Source organism: Eretmochelys imbricata, chromosome 1, assembly GCF_965152235.1.
Source record: "Eretmochelys imbricata isolate rEreImb1 chromosome 1, rEreImb1.hap1, whole genome shotgun sequence".
Taxonomy (NCBI): Eukaryota; Metazoa; Chordata; order Testudines; family Cheloniidae; genus Eretmochelys; species Eretmochelys imbricata.
In genome coordinates, this window is record NC_135572.1 from 55,827,504 (window position 1) to 55,854,064 (window position 26,561).

General features: G+C 42.1%; 1 protein-coding gene across 1 annotated transcript in view; it reads right to left on the reverse strand.

Annotated features, from left to right (window-relative positions):
• Positions 1–26,561, reverse strand: part of LHFPL6 (LHFPL tetraspan subfamily member 6) — a 223,448-nt gene that overhangs the window by 163,702 nt on the left and 33,185 nt on the right. The gene's annotated exons all lie outside the window — the stretch shown is intronic.

Here is a 26,561-nt window from a genome sequence, read left to right on the forward strand (position 1 = left end):
CCAATTTTCCTCTCCCTTTCATCTTTTCAGACCAGGAATGATGCCACTGAAATCAGCTCAGTTTCCTACTGTACATAAGAACGGCCATGTTGGGTCAGACCAAAAGTCCATTTAGCCCACTATCCTGTCTTCTGACAGAAGCCGATGCCATGTGCTTCAGAGGGAATGAACAGAGCAGGTAATCTTCAAGTGATCCATCCCCTGTTGCCATAAGCTGGCATACGTGAGAAGAGTCAGCCAGCATTTCCAGGCCATATCATATCATGAGGTAACTGGGAAAACAAATCATGAGACCACTTTATTTATGTTTCATTTAATTATGCACGGCATGGCCTACCTTCAGCACCCCTCCTCCGTGAATGTCTGTATGTTATACTTTCTAGCTCTAGCTTATCCATTTTTCAATATGGATTTTGATATCTGGTCAATGTACTGTAACTTGCTGTATCCCATAATTCCCAGTAACTTGCTTTTTGTTGTTCATTTTTGTTTTGTTTTGGGGCGGGGGGGTGAGGGGAGAGGAGTGGAATCCCAAATCCAATAGGAGAAAAGTATGGAGCAAAATTCAATAGGATGAGATATTAGATGAAGACACAGAGGTCTACTCTCCTGTTGACCCATGAGAGATTTACACTTGCGGTTCCCATTAATAGCAGCTATGCATTTAATTTATCCCATGTTCTGAAAGAAAAATAAACTTCAGAGGGGAGAGAGTATTAAAGGGGAAAATATTTTATGCACAAAGCTTGTGGCTGCCAGTTCGTAATGAATGCAGTAGGCATAATAGTAAAAATAATGAAAGAAACCTACTTGTCTGAGTAAGGGGGTTTTCAGTATGATCCGGGGAAAGAAACCATCTATTGAACAATTAAATCTCACTTCAGGAGGAGATGACAAAAACATTACTCAAAATTCAGACAAAGAAAAGCCTGAATTAACACTTGGAATAAAATCAAAAGAGGGAGTGAAAAAACATTAAGAATGTTTTCAGCTATGAAAGGAGCAACCACCCATCTGAGGAAAAAGGATGGGGAAACTCAAGCGGACCCTGACACTTGAAAAATATAGTTAAACATGCTGTTGTTTTGAAACTGGGGACAAAAGGCACATAGGTATTCCCATCCTTCAAAGGAGGAGAGCAAACACATTCAAAAGTGACTGGAATAAATTAGGTTTATGGGCTGATAAGGGACTCAGACCATTCAATAAATGTGTTTATGTGTTGAGATTGGGGACCAGAAATAATCACAGAGGCTAAAGCTTACAAAACAGCATTAAAGGGGTACTCTCAAGTGCAGAATTCTGGTGATTTTTAAAAACCTGCTGGCTCAGAAAAATGGAAAAAGACAGGCACAGCACAGGGATGGCCTTACATGGTGCAGACGGGCATACATCATATATGATGCCATACAATCTGTTGTTCCCAGAAGAGGAGGTATACAACCTTCTGTTTCCAGAGGAGGGTGTCAGTCACAGTGGCATTTTTTGTTCATCAGGCATTTTAAAATACGTGTGTGTGTGTGTGTTTTAAAAATATATATATAACATGATCACTAACACAGCAGGTACAGTTATGTGTAATTTTGTATTGCATTTCCACCTTGGGAGATCATGGGTATAGTGCAGTTACTAAGTAGTCATGGGTGAGTGTTAAAGTTCTGCAATGGATTAGGAATGGACTAAGAAACAGAAAACACAGCAAAAGGATCCAAATATAGCCAAAGAAAATTGCACAACAGCATTGAAAAAACATGGCACTCAGATACTACAGTTCTGACTCTGATTTAAAAAAAACTAGTGCTAAACAATACCAATAAATCACATGCTAAATGGATTAAAAACTGGCTAACTGACAAAGTAGTTGTCAATGGCAAATCATCATCCAGTGGGTGTGCTTCTACTGGGTTTATGCAGAAATCGGACTAGGCCCAAAGCTATTCAATGTTTTCATCATCTGGAAATTAAATATAAAGTCAATGATGATAAAATTTGAAGACGGCACAAAAACGAGCAGAGTGGCAAATAATGATGACGGTGGGGCAGTCATATAGAGAGCTCTGGATTGCTTGGTAGCCTGGGCCCTTTTTTCACAAAATGTGTCTTAATGCAGCCACACAAAAAGTTTTATACATCTAGCAACAAAGAATGCAGGCCAGTCCTACAGAATGGAGGACAGCATCCTGGAAAGCAATGACTCTGCAAAGGACTTAGGGGTCATAGTGGACAAACAACAGAACATGAGCTCCCACTGAGATGTTGTGGCAAAAAAGGCTAATATGATCCATGGATGCAGAAACAGGAGTAGTGAGTGGGAGTAGGGAGATGACCTTCTATATACAACTGACTGTATTGCACAATCTAGCACCTGGTTAAAGAATTCAACTTTGAATTGTTGTTTGGGGTCTCTTATGGTATTATCCCGTGCCTCGTAATCAAAATGTCTTCTTCTTCGGTGACTCTTGTATTCTTGAATGGGTGGGAAATAGCTTCAGTGCGAAGTTCCTCTGCCAACTTCTGTGCACTCTTCAGAATACTTTGAAATCCCTCATCTGACAGGTAAGACTGTAGGTATGACTTCGCTTTGTCCAATTGTTCCATTGCTCCAGATATATCAAGGTTAACACCTTGGAGTCTCTTGCTTACAACATTTATTTCAAACAGTATGTCATGCCACAACACTAAGCCACACAGAAATTTGAAGTTATGTATTTTTCTGGTGATTCCATTTCCCTCTGCCACTGTTCTCCCACAAACAGTTCCTGTCATAGCATTATCCTCCATAATGCAACTATGGCATCATCTATCTTCCCAGTTTGGTGTTTAATAGGCTTTATCACCTCCACTCAACTTTCCCATCGTGTGGCACTCAGTGGTTTCAGTGTCAGAGATGATGTTCCCGGATGTTGCTTCAAAATTTGCCATTGATGAGTTGATGCAGAGAAAAAAATACATAGACGCTTTGAATTACATTAAAAAAATGCGGCAGAGAGTCCTGTGGCACCTTATAAACTAACAGACGTATTGGAGCATGAGCTTTCGTGGGTGAATACCCACTTCGTCGGATGCATGTCATAGATGTAGCAGCCTCACTAGAAGCTGACTCTGCATCACTGACCACCAAGTTCAATGAATAAGAACTGCATGGGGCAAAAAAAGCTTGGGGGTTTAACTCTCAGATCCGTGTCTGCACTCCTCCGTTCTTTCCTCTCATGTTGGCACCATTATCATAGCCCTGACCTCTCCTGTCAGCGATCGCAATTCCCGCATCTTCCAGCTGTTTAAGAAGCACATTTGTCCTACCTGCAGTATCATCAATGTCAATAAATTCTAGAAAAAGCTCTCTGACACAGTCGCCACTGCGGGGACATTTTCACTAGGTTCTGTTCTTGTTACAAAACGCACCATTAAAGTCATTTGTTCCGTATGGCTGATGTCAGGCGTGCAGTCCAGAATAATAGAATAATATCCTGCTGACTTCAGCTCTGCCACAATCATCTGTTCGACTTTTGTTGCCAGTAACTGTATGATCTCATTTTGAATTGTTTTTCCAAGCTAGTGGTGTGTGTACATTTCTTGGGTGGTGACTCTTCTTAGATGCTCCTGGAGTACAGCATCAAACTCAGCCATCAGCTCTACAATTTTAAGGATATTTCCATTGTTTGGCACATACAGCTGATCTGAAGTGCCACGCAGTGCTAGGTTTTGGGTAGCAAGCATTCCCACAATGGCAATGAGCCTTTTCAGAACATTTTGCCAGTAAAGAGACTCTGATGCAATCTTCTCTTGATGCTGATCGTCTATGGTGGCCTTTAACCGTAGTCTCATCTCAAGCTCTTTCCACCTATGGAATGCTCTCTGGTGATTTGCTGCCTTCTCATGGCATGCCAGATTTCTAGCCAGATTCTTTCAGTGCTTTGTTCCCGTAGAACCCAGTGTGGCTGAAACATTAGACTGGAAGAGTTTGCAACAAAAACAGTATGCAGCATTCTGGGTTTTTGAGTACATAAGCCATGGCTTCTCCACTTTGTCACCATTGAGGATTTCACACCAGTAATGTGTTGGATGGAAACTTCTATTTTCATTGTCTTTGGGGAACACAAAGTTTTTCACTTGCTGTGGCCCATGCAGTCCAAGGAAGTCCCTCAGGCTACTGCTCAAGTGGGTCCACAGTCCTGGATCATCTAGACTTAAGGAACTAAACTCAACAGCAGAACTAAACTCAGTTTCTTGCGCCTCCACCACACTCTTCTCCGATCTACACTTTTCGTCAGGAATGTGCATGGTTACATCCATTTGAGATGGAGATATGGATGCTGCAGTAGCTGCCAGGTCCCCTGCACTCTGACTAACTGGAAGATCAGGCATCTCCTCACCACTCACATCCTCACTGGGGCTGGAAGGCTCACCGTGAAAATTTGTGTCTATGTATCTCAGGAGATCTCCTTCCTGCTTAGATAGAAAAGCTTTCTTTGCTTTCTTTCTTTTTCTGAATGCTGCCCCAAAGAGGCAATTTCTTCTTTCACTCATGACTGCTGTTCTGTGCCAGCTATAGTGGCTCTCAACACTCAATTGAAGGGGACAAATAAGCAGGCTGGTAGCAGGGCCTGACTGAGGGAAGATATCAGCATCTTAAGGGCCTAAGTGGCTCCTACTAATTCAGTTGACTGCCTGTTCTCCTCAAGTGGGTTCAGGGAAGCAGCAGGTAACAGGAAGCTCCCTGAGAAGCTGGTGTTAATCAGTCCAGCTTCCTGGGGGTGCTAGAGAGGTACATAAGAGGCTCCTCCTCCTCTCTCTTCCTGCAGCTCCTGCTGCTTTCTGTTATTCTCTCTCACCTTTTCTCCTGCCTGCCTGTTTTGTCTCTTGTGCCCTCCTTCCTCCAGCACAGTACTCCACCATCTCTGTGCATCTAGAGCAGAGAGAATACATATGAAACAGCAGCAGACACAATTTTCTACACTCTGGATCCTAGTGGCGCCCCCCCCCCCCCCAAGTCTGGCACCTGAGGCGGCCACCTTAGTTCACCTCCTGGTAAGGCCAGCCCTGCAGACAGAAACAAAATATTTGAACTTTTAGGTCATGGAAGAAAGGAATAAGGAAATCATGATTTACCTTCTCTCAGGAGAGATGCAATTTAATTTAGTAGTGAGGCCTCAAAACTGGTAAAGGGAAGTTTTGTTTTTTTAACCCAACACACAGTTAATTTGTGGAACTCACTGACACAAGATGTCATTCAGGCCATGAACTTAATTCTATTCAGAAAACAGGATTAGACATTTGTATAGATAATGAGAATATCAATGGTTACAGCAGACAGGATAAAAATGTATAAGGGGTATATATGCTTCAGGGCATAGTCAACCAGTAACTAATGGGGAGTGAGGAAGAAACTTCCTCTAAGGGCGTAATTGTTCTATATGGGGTGTCTTACACCTTCTTCTGAAGCACCTAGTACGGACTACTGTTAGTGGCAGGATCCAAGGGTAAAGAGACCACTGGTCAGAGCCAGTATGGCAATGCCTATGCTCCTATACAAAATGGCTTCTAAATACCACAGCACAACATAGAATGCTACTAAATAACATGTCCCATGTCTTGTAAGCTTGGGTCATATCCGCAGTCTACCTTAAGTACTTACTTAGATGGCTCCCCATCACCACAGTATGTGAGCACCTCACAATCTTTAAAGTAGTTATTGTTAGCACTAGTATCCCTATTTTACTGATGGGGAACTGACTTGATCAAGGGTTGTCATAAATATAAGGGGAAGGGTAAACACCTTTGAAATTCCTCCTGGCCAGGGGAAAGCTCCTCTCACCTGTAAAGGGTTAAGAAGCTAAAGGTAACCTCGCTGGCACCTGACCAAAATGACCAATGAGGAGACAAGATACTTTCAAAAGCTGGGAGGAGGGAGAGAAACAAAGGGTCTGTCTGTGTGCTGCTTTTGCCAGGGACAGAACAGGAATGGAGTCTTAGAACTTTTAGTAAGTAATCTAGCTAGGTATGTGTTAGATTATGATTTCTTTAAATGGCTGAGAAAAGAATTGTGCTGAATAGAATAACTATTTCTGTCTGTGTATCTTTTTTGTAACTTAAGGTTTTGCCTAGAGGGGTTCTCTATGTTTTTTAATCTAATTACCCTGTAAGATATCTACCATCCTGATTTTACAGGGGGGATTTCTTTATTTCTATTTACTTCTATTTTCTATTAAAAGTTTTCTTGTAAAAAACTGAATGCTTTTTCATTGTTCTCAGATCCAAGGGTTTGGGTCTGTGGTCACCTATGCAAATTGGTGAGGCTTTTTATCCAACATTTCCCAGGAAAGGGGGGGTGCAAGTGTTGGGAGGATTGTTCATTGTTCTTAAGATCCAAGGGTCTGGGTCTGTAGTCACCTAGGTAAATTGGTGAGGCTTTTTACCAAACCTTGTCCAGGAAGTGGGGTGCAGGGTTTTGGGAAGTATTTTGGGGGGAAAGACGCGTCCAAACAGCTCTTCCCCAGTAACCAGTATTAGTTTGGTGGTGGTAGCGGCCATTCCAAGGACCACGGGTGGAATACTTTGTACCTTGGGGAAGTTTTGACCTAAGCTGGTAAAGATAAGCTTAGGAGGTTTTTCATGCAGGTCCCCACATCTGTACCCTAGAGTTCAGAGTGGGGGAGGAACCTTGACATGGTGGCATAGTGGTGGGATTAACCTGAAATCATTTTGAGATCCAGTTGAGATTTTTTGAACTAGAAATACAGATTTTAAAAAGGAATTTTTTTTTCCTGTGGCTTTGAAGCAGCTTTGAAACTGAAAGCATCTTGGGTTTTCCCTGCTTTGTGGCCAAGCAGAGACAAAAGGGGATTATCTTGTGAATTGCAGGTTTTCTTTGCCTGGAGGCAGGGTACTTAACTCCTGCAGGGAAATTCACAGTCTTCCAACCCAGAGGTTTTTTTTTTCTTTTCTTCCTAAAAGTAAATAGGGGGTGTGTGTTCTACCCATTTGCTTTTTCTTTGGGCTGGGTAAGCAGGTTTCCAAGTAGTTTGGAGGTTTTTTGCTTTAAGTTGGGCCCAGAACAGAGACAAGGGAATTGTCTTTTTCTGTAGGCTGACAATCACTATCAGAGAATAGGTATTCTATTCCAGCACAGCAAAATTTTACAGCCAAGTTTTGTTTGTTTATTTCTAAACCTCGGGTGTAAAGTTAGTTAAAAACAGAGAGGTTAGAATGACCAAATCCTCAGCTCGACTACAGCTGGAATTAGCCAAATTTCAGGCTGAGGAAAGACAAAGGGAACATGAAAGACAGATAGAACTCATGCGGCTGAAGAAGGAACAAGAAAGGGAGGCAGAACAACACCAAGCGGCTGCTCACAGGAGAGCTATGGAAGCGAGGGACAAAGAACTGGAGGAGAAGGAAAAAGAGAGGAAGTATGTGGAGGAGATGGAGAAGATAAAGGCTCAGCAGAATATCCCAACAAACCCTAGTAATCCTTCTCCAAGTACCACTTCCCATCCCAGAAAGTTCCCCACCTACAAGGCAGGCGATGATACTGAGGCCTTCCTAGAAAACTTCGAAAGGGCCTGCCTTGGGTACAACATCTCTACTGACCAATACATGGTAGAGCTGAGGCCGCAGCTCAGTGGACCCTTAGCTGAGGTGGCAGCTGAAATGCCTAAAGAACACATGAACAAGTATGAACTGTTTAAATCCAAGGCGAGAGTCAGAATGGGGATAACACCCGAGCAGTCTCGTCGGAGGTTCAGAGCCCTAAGGTGGAAACCAGACATGTCATTTACCCGACATGCCTACCACATTGTGAAACATTGGGATGCCTGGATATCAGGAGCAAGTGTTGAATCTCCAGTAAATTTGCCCTTCCTAATGCAAATGGAACAATTCTTAGAGGGTGTTCCTGAGGAAATAGAAAGATACATCCTAGATGGGAAACCCAAAACTGTAATCGAGGCAGGAGAGATTGGAGCCAGATGGGTGGAGGTGGCAGAGAAGAAGAAAACTGGTCGCAGTTGGAGCGGAGACCAGAAGGGACCACCCCAGACCACACCCTATTACCGGGGGCCGCCCAAAGCCCCACCTACCTCCCAAAGAACCCTCCAGACCCCTTATCGTCCTGCCACCCCGTTCTCCAGCAACCCTCCTCGCCCCAGTGACCCGTCAGCTGGACGATGTTTTAAATGTAACGAGCTGGGGCATGTAAAGGCCAACTGCCCCAAGAACCCCAACAGATTACAGTTCATTGCACCGGAATCACACCAGAGGTCCACAGGCCCAGATACTTCCCAGATACCCTTGGAGCGGAGGGAAACTGTGAGTGTGGGCGGGAAGAAGGTCACCGCGTGGAGGGACACCGGAGCACAAGTGTCAGCTATCCATGCTTCCTTAGTGGACCCCAATTTAATCAACCCAGAGATCCAAGTGACGATTCAACCCTTCAAGTCCAACTCTTTCAATTTGCCTACAGCCAAGTTGCCTGTCCAGTACAAGGGCTGGTCAGGAATGTGGACTTTTGCAGTCTATGATGATTATCCCATCCCCATGCTGTTGGGGGAAGACTTGGCCAATCATGTGAAGCAGGCCAAGAGGGTGGGAATGGTCACCCGCAGCCAGGCTAAACAAGCCGTGAGGCCTAGCTCTGTTCCGGAAACTTCTATCAGGGCCCGGTCAGAGGTGATGGACCCAGACCCCAGGCCAATGTCTGCAACAGCAGTAGTGGATCCAGTCCCAGAGACCCAGACGGAACCAGTCCCAGAACCAGAACCAGCCGAACAACCAACACCAGACCCCGTGTCAGCACTGAATCCAGTACTTGCAACCTCAACACCAGAGGGCCCCACTGAACCTGAACTGGCAGCAGCCGATAACCCTACACAAGAGGCTCAGCCGGAGCCTGAATCCCAACATAGTGCACCAGCGGAGAGCAGTTCACAGTCAACAGAAACAGCTCCATCCCCTATATTGCTTCCAGAGGGACCAAGCCTAGGTCCACAATCCAATGAGGGACTGATGTCTCCAGCATCAAGGGAACAGTTCCAGACCGAACAGGAAGCAGATGAAAGCCTCCAGAGAGCTTGGACGGCGGCACGGAGCAACCCACCGCCTCTCAGCTCTTCTAATCGATCCAGGGTTGTTGTAGAAAGAGGACTTTTATACAAGGAAACTCTTTCTGGTGGACACCAGGAAGACTGGCATCCTCAGAGACAGTTGGTAGTTCCAACTAAATACCGGGCCAAGCTCTTGAGCTTAGCCCATGATCACCCTAGTGGCCATACTGGGGTGAACAGGACCAAAGACCGTTTGGGGGGATCATTCCACTGGGAGGGAATGGGCAAGGATGTTTCTACCTATGTCCAGTCTTGTGAGGTGTGCCAAAGAGTGGGAAAAGCCCAAGACCAGGTCAAAGCCCCTCTCCAGCCACTCCCCATCATTGAAGTTCCATTTCAGCGAGTAGCTGTGGATATTCTGGGTCCTTTTCCGAAAAAGACACCCAGAGGAAAGCAGTACATACTGACTTTCATGGATTTTGCCACCCGATGGCCGGAAGCAGTAGCTCTAAGCAACACCAGGGCTAAAAGTGTGTGCCAGGCACTAGCAGACATTTTTGCCAGGGTAGGTTGGCCCTCCGACATCCTCACAGATGCAGGGACTAATTTCCTGGCAGGAACTATGAAAAACCTTTGGGAAGCTCATGGGGTAAATCACTTGGTTGCCACTCCGTACCACCATCAAACAAATGGCATGGTGGAGAAGTTTAATGGAACTTTGGGGGCCATGATACGTAAATTCGTAAATGAGCACTCCAATGATTGGGACCTAGTGTTGCAGCAGTTGCTCTTTGCCTACAGAGCTGTACCACATCCCAGTTTAGGGTTTTCCCCATTTGAACTTGTATATGGCCGTGAGGTTAAGGGGCCATTGCAGTTGGTGAAGCAGCAATGGGAGGGATTTACACCTTCTCCAGGAACTAACATTCTGGACTTTGTAACCAACCTACAAAACACCCTCCGAACCTCTTTAGCCCTTGCTAAAGAAAACTTACAGGATGCTCAAAAAGAGCAAAAAGCCTGGTATGATAAACATGCCAGAGAGCGTTCCTTCAAAGTAGGAGACCAGGTCATGGTCTTAAGGGCGCTCCAGGCCCATAAAATGGAAGCATCGTGGGAAGGGCCATTCACGGTCCAGGAGCGCCTGGGAGCTGTTAATTATCTCATAGCATTCCCCACCTCCAACCGAAAGCCTAAGGTGTACCATATTAATTCTCTAAAGCCCTTTTATTCCAGAGAATTAAAGGTTTGTCAGTTTACAGCCCAGGGAGAAGATGATGCTGAGTGGCCTGAAGGTGTCTACTACGAAGGGAAATGTGCTGGTGGTGTGGAAGAGGTGAACCTCTCCATGACCCTTGGGCGTATGCAGCGACAGCAGATCCAGGAGCTGTGCACTAGCTACGCGCCAATGTTCTCAGCCACCCCAGGACTGACTGAACGGGCATACCACTCCATTGACACAGGTAATGCTCACCCAATTAGGGTCCAACCTTACCGGGTGTCTCCTCAAGCTAAAACTGCTATAGAACGGGAGATCCAGGATATGTTACAGATGGGTGTAATCCGCCCCTCTGAAAGTGCATGGGCATCTCCAGTGGTTCTAGTTCCCAAACCAGATGGGGAAATACGTTTTTGCGTGGACTACCGTAAGCTAAATGCTGTAACTCGCCCAGACAACTATCCAATGCCACGCACAGATGAACTGTTAGAGAAACTGGGACGGGCCCAGTTCATCTCTACCTTGGACTTAACAAAGGGGTACTGGCAGGTACCGCTAGATGAATCTGCCAAGGAAAGGTCAGCCTTCATCACACATCTCGGGCTGTATGAATTTAATGTACTCCCTTTCGGGCTGCGAAATGCACCCGCCACTTTCCAAAGACTTGTAGATGGTCTCCTAGCGGGATTAGGAGAATATGCAGTCGCCTACCTTGACGATGTGGCCATATTTTCGGATTCCTGGGCAGACCACCTGGAACATCTACAAAAAGTCCTTGAGCGCATAAGGGAGGCAGGACTAACTGTTAAGGCTAAGAAGTGTCAAATAGGCCTAAACAGAGTGACTTACCTTGGACACCAGGTGGGTCAAGGAACTATCAGCCCCCTACAGGCCAAAGTGGATGCTATCCAAAAGTGGCCTGTCCCAAAGTCAAAGAAACAGGTTCAATCCTTCTTAGGCTTGGCCGGTTATTACAGACGATTTGTACCGCACTACAGCCAAATCGCTGCCCCACTGACAGACCTAACCAAAAAGAAACAGCCAAACGCTGTTCAGTGGACCGTGAAGTGTCAGAAGGCCTTTAACAAGCTTAAAGCGACACTCATGTCTGACCCTGTACTAAGGGCCCCAGACTTTGACAAACCGTTCCTAGTAACCACAGATGCATCCGAGCGTGGTGTGGGAGCAGTTTTAATGCAAAAAGGACCTGATCAAGAATTCCACCCTGTAGTGTTTCTCAGCAAAAAACTGTCTGAGAGGGAAAGCAACTGGTCAGTCACTGAAAAAGAATGTTATGCCATTGTCTACGCTCTGGAAAAGCTATGCCCATATGTTTGGGGACGGCGTTTCCACCTGCAGACCGACCATGCTGCACTAAAATGGCTTCACACCGTCAAAGAAACTAACAAAAAACTTCTTCGGTGGAGTTTAGCTCTCCAAGATTTTGATTTCGACATCCAACACATCTCAGGAGCTTCTAACAAAGTGGCTGATGCACTCTCCCGTGAAAGTTTCCCAGAATCAACTGGTTAAAATCGTCCTTAAGATGTGGAAAATATTGTTAGTCTTTATGTACTTGGTAGTATATTTAGAGATGCATGTGTCTTATTAACTCTGTTTTTCCTAGAGCTCCAGGAAGAAATCCCAGCCAGTGTTTCACCCTAGCTGAGATTTGGGGGGCGTGTCATAAATATAAGGGGAAGGGTAAACACCTTTGAAATTCCTCCTGGCCAGGGGAAAGCTCCTCTCACCTGTAAAGGGTTAAGAAGCTAAAGGTAACCTCGCTGGCACCTGACCAAAATGACCAATGAGGAGACAAGATACTTTCAAAAGCTGGGAGGAGGGAGAGAAACAAAGGGTCTGTCTGTGTGCTGCTTTTGCCAGGGACAGAACAGGAATGGAGTCTTAGAACTTTTAGTAAGTAATCTAGCTAGGTATGTGTTAGATTATGATTTCTTTAAATGGCTGAGAAAAGAATTGTGCTGAATAGAATAACTATTTCTGTCTGTGTATCTTTTTTGTAACTTAAGGTTTTGCCTAGAGGGGTTCTCTATGTTTTTTAATCTAATTACCCTGTAAGATATCTACCATCCTGATTTTACAGGGGGGATTTCTTTATTTCTATTTACTTCTATTTTCTATTAAAAGTTTTCTTGTAAAAAACTGAATGCTTTTTCATTGTTCTCAGATCCAAGGGTTTGGGTCTGTGGTCACCTATGCAAATTGGTGAGGCTTTTTATCCAACATTTCCCAGGAAAGGGGGGGTGCAAGTGTTGGGAGGATTGTTCATTGTTCTTAAGATCCAAGGGTCTGGGTCTGTAGTCACCTAGGTAAATTGGTGAGGCTTTTTACCAAACCTTGTCCAGGAAGTGGGGTGCAGGGTTTTGGGAAGTATTTTGGGGGGAAAGACGCGTCCAAACAGCTCTTCCCCAGTAACCAGTATTAGTTTGGTGGTGGTAGCGGCCATTCCAAGGACCACGGGTGGAATACTTTGTACCTTGGGGAAGTTTTGACCTAAGCTGGTAAAGATAAGCTTAGGAGGTTTTTCATGCAGGTCCCCACATCTGTACCCTAGAGTTCAGAGTGGGGGAGGAACCTTGACAAGGGTAAATAGGAAGTCTGTGATAGACCAGGAAACTGAACTCAGGTCTTTCAAATTGTTGGCTAGTACCTTAACCACTGCACCATGCTGCCTCTGAACAGGAGCAAACCAGTGTAACTCCATCGAAGTCAATGGAGCTACACCATTTAGCTGAGGCTGTGGCCCATTATAGAAAACTATTTTATACAAAGAGGACATAAATCAATCATAGGTATTCTGGCACAAAATGAGGCAGTAGGAAGACCACATTTGAAGTACTGTTAAATTTTTATTCCACAGGAAACATACCACTGAGTTGAAAGTCTCTAGCTGAGGGCAAGCAAAATGTGTCCAGGGTTTTTTTTGGTTCTTTGGGATTTTTTCGGGGGGCGGGGGGCGAGGTGTAAATTATGGTGAAAAGACTGCTCAGATGCTGCCTCTATAAATAACAGCTCATTAAAGTCTCACTTTGCTAATCCACACACATTTTTTTAAAAAAATCACACCCAAAACCCTAGTGGCTTCATTTCACTTCTTGGCACAGATGTAATTAGTTTAGGAGTAACGACTCATTTTTAGGACTTCATTACTTTTAGAAAACCTATGATGGACGGTATGTTTATTGACAGGCTAGAAGATGTTATAAATAATTAAAACTCAACTACACTTATCCAAGTACATTAACAGAGTACATTTGGTGACGAGCTAGACTTGACCGTTTTTATTTTTCACATTTAGGGGTGAAATGCACCCTATGCAGTGGGCCAGCATGAGGTCAATGCACCACTTGAAACAGAGACCTAAGTGGTGCACAGGCTTTGTGCGGGATCTCTGCACAGGGCGGATTTTCACCCTTAATTGGTAAACTTGGATGATGAACTAAGTATCCCATGTCATCAGTGTGAATTAGGGATTTTACACTGAGTCTCCCTCCTCTAAATTCAGGAAACAAGGAGGAGTCCAATGAAGATACAGTTGTCACAATTCAGGGCAACTACATCTGTATTCCTCCTCCATGGTCCATCAAGGGCACCCAGTCTAGGCTCCCAGCTCCTTTGCCGTCACCTCTCTTGGGCAGAGACCTAGTCTCCTCTCCCAGCTGACCTGGGTTTTTCCAGGCTCCACAGTTCCTTTCTTACATTATGTTATTCCCAGACTGCCTAACCAGGCCGGCATCTGCACTTTGCTTACTTTTTGAAGGCTATGAACAACGTAATGGCCTCCTGTTATAAATTACCACAAAGCTCTTTCTAAGCAAGCACATTTATTCTTAAGGTGAAACCATTAGAAAGAAAACATTAAAAACCAACAGAAGAACCTATATGCATGCTACAAGCTTTTGAGAGGTCACCCACCCATCAGTCTTATGTGGCTTCAAGAGGCCAAACTCCTTCCAATTCTTCCCAGGAAGGATTCAGGTCACCCTAAGAAAGAAGATCCTCTCTGTTTGATGGATCAGAAAGCAATTTTAACTCAGACTATTTAGCTAAAAGTCCTTTCTTTGTCTGTTGGTCTCTGAAGAATCCAGTTTGAGCCAGCCTCTCCAGATGGCAATATCTCTCTGGATGTGTTACAAACGGAGTGAATTTGCCTAATCACGCCCTTCGCCCGCCCTCCCTCCCTCCCTTCCCCCTCCACCCCCAACACACACACACACACACAGTTCTTAGTTCCTGGTGACCTTCACTCATGGAATTTCATACAATACCTGGCCCACAATCATACGTAAACATAATATAGGAAGATCTCCAAAAGATATTGCAAGAAATTTCCATGTCTGTCACAAAAGTATCCTCTGTAAACCAATTACTAATTCAGGACCTGAAGCTGAGTAAGCATGCAGCCTACAGTATGTAGTATAGTTATTCACACAGATTATCTTTATATAAAGATTATCCGAAGAGTGAAACACAGTTGGATACTCCATCATTATCATTGAAACACTGAGACTCTTTAACATTGAGAAGACACAAATTTTACCTTCAAAAGTTTGTCCTAGGGAATAAACTCAGTGCATCAAAGCATAACTCATGATGGAGGATTATGCGGGGATGTCTTTAAAATCAATTCCACTGCCCCTTATCATTCCTGAAAACACCAGCAATACTTGGGGGCGCTGGAACAATGTATATAGTGGGGGTGCTGAGAGCCATTGAACCAAATGGTAAACCCTGTCTATGATGGAAACCTCTGCAAGCCAGGGGATGCAGCAGCAATCCGAGCACCCCTAGTTCCAAAACTTAAGTTGCTCCCGGTCAGGATGCAAGGTGGTGCAGAATAGGAGCTAGAAAAGCCAGCTAAATATTTTAAACCAGATACTATAGGTGAGCTACCACAACGTGAGAAGTTGTGTGGATGTCGAAAATGACACTAACTCTAATCTTAAGAGGTTTTTTAATAATAATTTAGCACTGAGGTTCAAATTTAGGTTTTAGATGTAAAACTTTTGATTTAGTTTCCAAATTTCTGCCCCCAACTTCCCTACATATCATGATCTATTTTTCTATTGTTTTCATGCTCATTTAGATTACAAGTTTCACTTTGCACTCCAGTGGCACTATATAAATGGCAATAAAATTAATACTCCCTTAAGATGGATATGGACATTTGCTGTTCTCAGGTGCTGTTGTTTCAATCACTGTGTCATGAGACGCAACCATATTTATAAGATAAAGGCTACATATGCAACCAAAAAGAGTAAAGAGACTTAACTGATTTTTAAACAAAGGGTCAAATTCTGGAGAAATCTTGGGAAAGAACGTAATTTTCATGATTTCAGAGATATTTCCCCAATATGTGAATTTTCATTATCCTTGCCAGTCAGGCCACTATGTTCTTAAAAAGATAATGGATATCTGAAAAGTTTAGTTTCCAAAGAATTGTGGGTGGAAGGGGGGAAATCGGGGTATTTTCAATCTAGCTGCTAACAAATTTGGCTATGAATATAATGTACTGTAAACTGGATGTACTAATAAGAAGGTGAATTAAAATGTGATTCTTACCATGTCTAATAAACAGGAATGCATTTGCAGATGTCTGGTCTGACTTTGATAATTAAAAAAAAAGTCACCCATACATTACAAAATGCTACTGTATCAGAATGACTTTGTGTACACACACACACACACACACACGTGGGGGGGTTCTCTTTGTTCTACATCTGTCACAAATTTGAGATGACAAGGCTGGGCTAAAATAGTGCAAACTGAACTATAATTTTGGTGCTGTGGTTTTGATATTTATGTACTTGTTAAAACCTTGGCACCATTGTAATAGATCAGAAGCCAGAAAATATACTGCAGGCTAAACAGAGGAGTCAATAAATGAATACAAATACAGTATGCTTCAAAAGAAAAATGTCTCACTAGAAGCCGATTGGCTACTTGTAAACCGGGCTCCCATTTTCACCACTGGACAGTCACGAGCTAATCCTAAATGAAATATGTTGGATGAACTCAGTTCAGTACTAATGGACAGGTGAGTGCCTTACAAAACCCTGTGCAATTTGGTAAGATTTCTGGAGTCTCTGACTGTTTCTGCACGGAAGTTTGGGACTAACAGTCTTATAATAGGTCAAAGTCATTGGCAGCACATTCCAGAGGAGGCATCTCTGCAGTTTCTTCTCTTGTAAAATATAGGTCTGTGTCTATTTTAAGATGGTTTCTGCATCATTACAGGGTACACTAGTCTTAAGGAAGGTTGCTCTTTGCTTTACAGCTGAAAACAGAAGGCTCCTATAATCTGGAAATGCACGTGTGAAGTTAAAATGCTACATGCCTACTTCCATACTGTCAGACAAAGTAAGAAGTGGTGAAGATACAAAAGTGACATGATGGCTCATTTTAGGACCGTATGTAATTAGGATATCACTAGCATCAAAGGGCATTTAAGCATAATAACGACACTTTTTAACTGATGATGGTCTGACGAGTTCTTTCTTTACTACTGTATGGGTTTACATGGAAGAAGTGCAAATTTTCTCAATCTGGTCTCAAGCCTTTACTAACAACCAGTTTTTAGGTAAAACCAGCATGAAGTAGCATGGCATTAGGCATCACAGCTGAAGCCAGCCTGCATCATGATTACATGCAAAATTAAATTGGGAAAACTGTATTAGAAAGAGCCCTCATTTTGAAATTTCAAATCCATTTTCTTTCCTCCTCTTTCCTCCAGACAGCAGAGTTTAATTGTCAGCTATAGGATATCCATGGTGGCGTTGACAGCCAACCCAGAGTACAAGCTTGATACCATCACAGAAAGAACCAAAGCAGTTGTTCTAGTTGTACTCACTAAACATACAGTACGTAAAGTCTGGCTTTCGGAACCCCATCTGCAGGATGGCTGTTCATTTAAATAAATAAATAAAAAAGGATTAGTGAAATCCTCTGCATTATCTATTGCATAACGACAATGTTCCACAGTCTTGAGCAGTGACTCAGAAAGGTGGATTCAGACATAAATATTATAAGGCAAGAGTCTGAAGACTGCTGTTGAAAACATATATACATTATAATCTGTGTGATGGGTTGTACACCCTGTACTAGCAAGAAAAGGCTTAATGAGACAGAGAGCTCAATTTAGGCACCTGCACCCGATAATTGATGAATCCCAGCTGGGGATTAGTATAAAGAGAGAAAGTTTGTAGCAGAAATGGAGCTATTTGCATATAGGCAATTTCTCGATAGACTGAATTCATGCGATTTTAAATGAAGGAAATAATGTACTTAAACAACACAGTTCTAACAGTGTTTTGTTGGAATGCACCTAGTTTAATAGCACATGGTCGAATTAAAGACAACTGTTTTTTTTAAAATGGAAGACAACCCTGATGTGTACAAGAAACGTGGTTAGTGAGAACTTAAGTTTAGACTTCCAGGATATGATGTAATCAGACATAACAGAGAAACAACAAGAGGAGGAAGGATGTGTATATTTACGAAGGAAGGTCTTACATTGACATAGATGTAGAGAACTAAAGTTTTGAGTATATTATTGACATTCCTCTGCAGAATAACAGCACCTTTATATGAATCTATAACATTTACAACCATATAAAAGCCTAGACAAATCTAGAATTGGAAAATTTAGTTAAGGATGTCAAAAGCCCATGTATTATTTGTGGAGATCTTAATAGCCATAATGAATTATGGGGAAGCAGGAAAACTGATTATAATGGCAAATGTCTGGAACGGTTCACTGACATGTACAACCTGGTATTGCTCAATAGTGGTGCACCTGCTAGGTTTAATTTGGTGTATAGAACCTTATCATATTTAGATCTGGGAATTGCAACAAGCAATATAGCAAATAAATGCAGCTCAGAAATCTATAAAGATGATGTAAGGGAAGTAATCACTTTCCTATGCTAGGTTTCAGAGTAGCTGCCATGTTAGTCTGTATCCGCAAAAAGAAAAGGAGTACCTGTGGCACAGAGAGACTCACAATTTTTTTAGCTGTAGCTCACGAAAGCTTATGCTCAAATAAACTTGTTAGTCTCTAAGGTGCCACAAGTCCTCCTTTTCTTTTTCCCTATGCTAATTACATACCAAGGCAATGTTGAAAACACTGACAAAATTCCTACCTGGAGCCTTTGAAAAGCAAACTGGGGACTCTTTAAGAGGAAACGTGCTGCGTATCTAAGTACCAGTTGTGTAAGTGATCATCTAGAGGAATTTCATGATAATATAATAAAGGGAGTTGCAGCAGCAGCCAATGTAGCTATATGTAAGACATTGAATTGCCATGAACTGAGAATTCCAGTTCCCTGGTGTAAAGAAGATTGCAAAGAAGCAAATAAGGAAAGAAGTAAGGCATACAAACAAGCAAAAAGCACAATGAATAGCAAGGACTTAATGAACTATAAAAAGATGTAAAGCAGTGGAACAAGGAATGACTAAAATGAGAGTTGGAGAAAGTATTGTGGGAAAATGAACAAAGATTCCCAGGTTTCAGAGACATACGAACAAGTTAAAAGAATGAAAGGGATACGGAGTAAAAACAAATTTATACCTGATTTTACAGTAAATGATAAAATTGAAAGTTCTAACTTAGGAAAAGCGAACATTTTAGCAAAAGAGTTCCAAAAAGTTAGTAGTGACACAAATCAAGGTAAAGAGTTTTGTGCACAAAAAAGACAATGTTTGCTGAAGAAAACTGAGCTCTTACATGGCTGGGTAGAATACAAAGATGGAGTTCTGAATGAAAATTTTAGCATACAGGAACTCAAAAAAACTATAGACAAAAGTAAAAATATAGCCCCAGGTAAAGCCTGCATATGTAATGCAATGTTAAGCACCAACTGGAAGGGAGTTTGAGTTTTACTGAAATTATATAAAATATACGAGGAAAGGAATACCACCAGCAGAATGGAAGCAAGCAATATTTATACCAAAAGGAAAACCTGGTTAATTACACACAAGACCTGATGCGTATAGACTTACTGCCCTCACAATATATATAGGCGAAATTATGGAAAGAATGATAAATGAGAGATTAGTAGCATACCTGGAAAAAACGAAATTATAAACTGTGTATAAAGTGGTTTCAGGAAAGGAAGATGCACAGTGATCATATTCTAAGACTAGAAACAGAAATACAAAAAAAAATAGCGTTTGATAGCTGTCTTTTTGGACACTGAAAAAAAGAGAATGACATGCTCTGGAAGGAAGGTTTGCTTTATAAACTAGCCACAACTGGAATAAGAGGAAGACAATTCTGGTCGATAAGAGACTTTTCAAGTAATAGAACCATATAAGTCAGGGTGGGAGCAGTATTGTCAAATATTTATAAACTTACTAATGGTACTCCACAGGGGAGCATTATCAGCTCACCACTGTTAAACGTTCTGATTAATGATCTCCCAGAGAGTGTATGGGCAGGAATACATATTACTCTATTTGCAGACGATGGTGCTTTAAAGGCCAAACACAGAAGACTTACGATAGCTGCGGAGAGAACCAATGAGATGCTCAGGGGGATTTCAGAATGGGGAGCTATTTGGGGATTGAAGTTCTCACTTGGTAAAACAAAGGGAATGATCTTCACACAAAGGAAGATTGGGACCCATATCCCTATAGACAAAATAAAGGTAGTTGAGCGTTTTACATTCTTAAGAGTTGTGTTCAATAACAAACTAACTTTGAAGGGTCATATAGATAATATCAAGACTCAGTGTAAAGATGGGATGAATCTGCTTAAAAGTATTGCTGGGAACAAATGGGTGCAGATAAGAACACACTGCTGACGCTGCATAGGGCATTAATAAGACCAGTTATAGATTATGGATGTCAAGCCTCTAATGCAGCTTCTAAATCAACACTAAAAAAAATTAAGAGTTGATCCACACCCAAACTCTGTGAATCACATGGGGTTTGAGTATTATGACTCCGTCGTGTGTGCTGCAGGTAGCAACTGGAGAAATGTCTATAAATGTAAGGATGAAATTGTTAGATTTAAACTTTTGGGCTACAGTTAATCGAAATAGTAAATGTAAGAGCACTATATGAATATACGAGGACGGTTGGGAATTAAGTACACAAGAAGTAACTGGGTGCCACAAACTCATATAGGCTAACAGGGTCAAAAGGTTGGTAAATGACTTGGGGGAAAGGAAGGCTGGAAGAAATTAAAATCTTTAGTCATGGGAAATCAAACTATTGCTGGAGCGTTGTCTCTCCTGGTATGGATTTGGAATTATACAATAAAACAAAGGGAAGACCAGGACTGTCAAATATGACAACTAAGATTTATGAGTTTATACATGGCAAATATATAAATGTATATACTGATGGCTCTTGAGAGATGACAACACAGGTAGAGTGGGAAGGCCTTTTGTATCCTTGAATTTGGAATAAAGAGATGCATGAAACTATCCAATTTTGTGGCCAATATGACAGCCAAATTCATGAGCATACTGTTGGCACTGACCTGGATAAGGGATGTACGCCCAGCTATGACTGTTACCCTATCTGACTCTTTATCGGGTATAAGGGTGATCAGGAAGGGAGCCTCAGAAAGCAGGAATGACTTAGTCATTGAAATATTGTTCTTAACTACGGAAATAATAAAATAGGATATAATATATGTTAATACTGTGGATTCCAGAGCATGTTGGGATACTGCAATAAAATGGCAGATAAAGCAGGAGAAAATGCCTTAAACAATGAGAAGGTTGATAAAAAGATCCAGGACTTCAGATGTTTGATTCAGAGAGAAGTTAAGAAGGAATGGCAAGAACTATGGTCCACAAAGAAAAAAGGATGAAGGCTCTATGAAATGTGTCCTAAACTTAAGGGTAATGGTATACTTAATAGCTCTGATAGAAGAAGTGAAGTGACAATATTTTGAATGCTAACAGATCACTGTGACCTGAATGGTAATTTATATTTACTAAACAAGCATAAAGATGGATTGCGCGACACATGCAAAGTCCAAGAAACAGTTGAGCTTCTGCTGTGGCAATGCAAGGAGAATTACACAGGAAAAAAAATTCTTTATGAGGAACTGAGATGCCTCAAGGTGAAACAATATAGTCTGAAAAGACTGGTGAGTGTACTGGGAAAGTGAGGTGGCATCAGGGTCGGCCTTACACCGAATAGCGCCCCAGGCAAGGAGCGTCTTCGGCGCCCTCCCTTCATTTTTTAATCTTCTGAATAACTTATTTTTTTATTGAATTTGTAGCCCATTTCATGACTTGGTTGCACAATTTGCATGCATGATTTATCCCTGTCATATAAGATGATAAACTTGCATGCTAAGATCTGTAAATCTATATTTATTCACACCATACATAAACAAATAGAAAAATTCATTTTCTCTAAGCTTACAGAAACTTTTTAATTTAAAGAATAACTGAAACGTACTCACATCAAGAAATTGAACTGTGCACCAACATTAGGTGGACCAGTACTAAATAGTGTTACAGCAGGTGACCGCCTGAGGATGTTAACCCACGTCCTTTAGTTCAAAAGATCGCTTTTCTTGCCTTTGCCCTCATGAACAGAAGCACAGCATCAGAGAGATCCAAACACTGGCCAGTGGCATTTTCAAGCAATAAAATAGCAAGCGATGTCAGTCTTTCATTGGCCATTGTCAACCGAAGATATGTTTTAATGAGCCTGAGCTTTGAAAAGCTGCGCTCATCATTGGTGACTGTGACTCACAACATGAGCAAAAGCCTCAAAGCTATTCACACATTAGGAAAAGTGTCCTTCAGCTCTGCATCATGAATGAACTGGAGAACTTGGAGAGTGCTTCCCATGTGGCAAAATGTGATGGACGTTGTCCAGTTTGACATAGAGGTCATTTTCAATGACATCCGAACATTCCCCATGTGTCAGAGTCTGCAGAAGGTCCGTACAATTGTTCAAGAGTACTTTCCTGTCCACTGGCAGCTTACTAAGGTCATAATGATACTGTACTACATACTAAAGAATTCCTCACAAATGTCAAGTCATGGTTATACTGAGATCATGTAACTCCTTACTCTATACCTCTGCTCACGGCTACTCAGACTATTCTATCTTCCATTAAGACCCAAAGCGCTTGAAGAATACCTTGGACATACAGCAAATAGTCTGATGAATGCAAACCTAATGGAACCTAGGCTGCACATAATTTGAAATATGTTTCTCAAATCTACTAATTCTAGGCTGTTTCTCTGCACACACAAGCTGCAGCACAGTGTTTCTGTGTGCATGTCTTGTCAGTTTAACACATCTTAGTCTTTGAAAGCGGTTCATGTTACAGCATGACCAGTCCCCCATCCAGCCTCAGTGGGAAATAAATGACCCATGCTTATTGTCCATCTGCAACAAGCTAAAAGCAAGCCTCCTGCAGCTGATTTTTCATTTGTGCATAAGGCTTCTGCAGCCAGCATCTGTCAGTAGTCTCTTACTCAATGACAGTCTGCCCATTTCCAGTTCAGTGCCAGATTCTTTCTTCCTAAAAGGGAAAATCATCATCAGGACTCAGGAGGAGGCCTTCTGCCTCCCAACCAGACTGGGTTTCTCTGCAATCCCAGATGTTAAGGCTTACACTTGTTATTCCTTTGGCCAGGCACAGGGTTTTAACCCTCTTTCCACCCAATATGGTATGGAGTCTGTTCAGCTCATCCCAAGGTCAAAACCACAAAGGGCCACCCTTGCACTGAGGAATACCTTATTCTGTGAAGAGTCCCATTGCAGAGTTACGGACTGTACAACATGAGGTGGAGAAAAGATCCCATAAAGGCAATTAAAACCTTTACTAGAATGGTAATTACAACAGTGATGGCACAGAGTAATAATAATGATATAGGACTAGATCAAGCCACTTATACACAGCTCAGGGTCAGGGCCTGTGCAGAGCCACACTGACCCAGGAGAATACTCAATAGCCTGATAGCCCAGGGGAGTGTGTCCATTATCACACTGCGTTAGAGAGTCCCCATGCACATCTGTCCTGCTCCAGGGATTGGGGTGTGGAGTACACATGGCCCAAAACCATTTGGAGCCTGATCCAAAGACCATTGAAATCCATGGAAAGACTTGTACTAGCTTCATAGATTTGAAGGCCAGATGGGACCATTGTGATCATCTAGTCTGACATCCTGTATAGCACACACCATAGAACTTCCCCAAAATAATTCATAGAGCAGATCTTTTAGAAAAACAGCCAATCTTGACTTTAAAATGGTTAGTGATGAAGAATCCACCACAGTCCTTGGGAGTAATTTACGATTGGAACAATTTACCAAGGTTAAAAATGTAAGCCTGATTTCCAATCTGAATTTGTCTACCTTGAACTTCAGCCATTGGATTGTATTTTACCTTTTTCAGCTATATTGAAGAACCCATTCTTAAATATTTGTTGCCCATGTAGGTACTTCTGGATTTAAATATTTATTTAGCTTATTGCTATAAAGCATGTCTTCTAATCATTTCATCATTCTTGTGGCTCTTCTCTGAACCCTCTCCAATTTATCAACATTCTTCTTGAATTATGGGCACCAAAACTGGACACAGTATTCTAGCTGTGGTCGTACCAGTGCCAAATACAGAAGTATGATAATCTCTCTACTCCCACTTGAGATTCCTCTCTTTATGCATCCCAGGATTGCATTAGCTCTTTTGGCCACAGCATCACACTGGAACTCATTCAGATGATTATCAACCATGACCCCAAATCTTTTTCAGAGTCACTGCTTCCCAAAATAGTGTCCCCCATCCTGCAGGTATGGCCTTGATTCTTTGTTCCCAGATGTATACATTTACATTTAGCTATAGTAAAACACATATTGTTTGCTTGCACCCAGTTTACCAAGTGATTTAGATAACTCTGAATCACTGACCTAGCCTCTTCATTTTTACCACTCCTCCAATTTTTGTGTCATCTGCAAACTTTTTCAGTGTTGATTTTATGTTTTCTTCCAAGTCATTGGTAACTCAGGGCCAAGAACCAATCGCTGCTGGACCCCACTAGATGATGATTCCCTGTGTCACAGGGTCCACTCACCACTAGGGCACCTCCTCCTGGTCATCCTAGGGATTAGCTACATCCAGGGCCCCCCTTCTGCTGCTCGCTGCACACCCTACTGCCACTTTCTCTCTGACTCTGGGTGCTCCTTCTTCATGGTTTGGTCCTCCAGCCAGGTCACAGTATGTGTTTCCCGCTTCTGGTGTATCAAATTCTCTTCTTACAAACAGGCTCAGGCAGTGTTCCCATTCACTGTCCAGCCTGTGCCACCTCCCTTGTGGCTGGTAGAGAAACCCAGGCCTGCACTCTACTCCAGGTTCCAGCTTAGGGACTCTCGATCAGCACCCTCCTGAACATTGCTGCCTTTTCCATGAGCCTTTTCTTACCTTCTGGGGGCTTTCTCTGGGTTTGCCAGCCTCATAGCTTCCTTCTCCCAGGGAGTAACTATAGGCTATCTGCCTGTATAGCCCCAAACACAAGTCCCTTCTGACAGGGAGTGACTGCAGATTACTTCCCAGCAGCCCCCTCTGCTATCAGCTTCCTGCCTTTATAAATCCAGACAAAGCTTGTTCCTCCTCAACTTGACTCCATCATTCAGTCAGGGGATTACTTAAGCCACCTGATTCCCTCCAACTGTGGCCTGTCTAGTTAATTGGCCCCCTTCTTAGCCTACCTTCACCCTTTTAGGGCAAGTATGGAGTGAATACTCCACCTCATCCTGTTTACAGTTACATTTTGAGACCTATCAGTTAGCCAGTTTTAATCCATGCAAATGTGTGCCATGTTAATTTTATATTGTTCTAACTTTTTAATCAAAAAGTTGTGTGGTACCAAGTCAAATGACTTACAGAAGTCTAAATATATTACCTCAACACTATTACCTTTATTAACCAAAACCTTGTAATCTCAGACTAATTAGATCCTGTAATTTAAAAAAATATCAATTTTCCATGAACCTATATTGATTTGCATTAATTTCATTACCCCCCTTTAGTTCTTTATTAATTGAGTCCCATATCAGCTGCTCCATATCTTACCTGTGATTGATGTCGGGCTGACAGGCCCGTAATTGCCCAGGTCATCCCATTTACCCTTTTTAAAAATTGGCACATTAGCTTTCTTCCAGTCTTCTGGAACTTCCCCGGCGCCCCAAGATTTATTGATAATCAACATTAATGATCTAGCAAGCTTCTCAGTCAGCTCTTTTAAAGCTGTTGGATGAAAGTTATCTGGCCCTTCTGATCTAAAAATGTCTAACTTCAGTAGCTTCTTTTAATATCCTCCAGCCAAAACTAGTGGAATGGAAAGAGTCTTATTACCATATGAAGAACCTGCATCATCTATTTTTCCCCAAGTACAGAACAGAAATATTTATTGAACTTTTCTGCATTACTATTGATAATTCTATCATTTTCATCTAGTAAGAGTAATGTAGCAATACCAATGTCAGGATTGGTTTTGTTCCTAATATATTTTAAAAATTCCTTACTGTCCTTAACTCTGCTAGCTATAGATTTCTCCTTGGGTCCCTTGGCTTCCCTTTTCATTCTTATACAATTCCTAACTTCTGATTTATATTCATTAGTACCAACTTCCCCTTTCTTCCATTTGTTTCCATATATATTTTATATACATATTACAGTTGCCTTCACCTCCGCTCTAAAGCAGGTTGTTTTTTTAGCCATCAGGTCTTCTTCCTCAATTTTGCAATTGTGGCTTTTGGGGCACCTAGTAAGTTGTTCTTAAATGATTGCCAACTATTATTCACATTTTTCTGATTAAATTCTTCCTCCCAGCTGATCTGGCTTATATTTGTTTTCAGCTTTGTGAAATTGACCCTATTAAAGCACCAAGTATGTATGTTACTGGTCTGGACTTTAGTCTGCTTACACAGTATAAATGTGATCAAGTCATGATCATTTGTACTTAAGTTACCATTAATTTTTAGTTCTATGATCAGTTCCCTTTATCTGTTAGGACAAAATCTAATAAAGAATTCCCCCATGTTAGCTACAACACTTTTCAAGTTAGGAAATTGTCATCTATAATGTTTAGAAATTCCAAGAAAGTTTTAGTCCTGGCAGCACGAGACCTCCAGCATACGTCATTCAAACTGATGTCCCCCAGGATCACACAGCCTTTTTTCCTACACAACATAGACAGGTTTATAAGGAGGAGGTAATTCTGTTCCCTAGTGTGGTTTGGTGGTCAGACACCAACTAATACCCAAATATGTGCTCTATCTGTTAGGACATTGATAAATAAG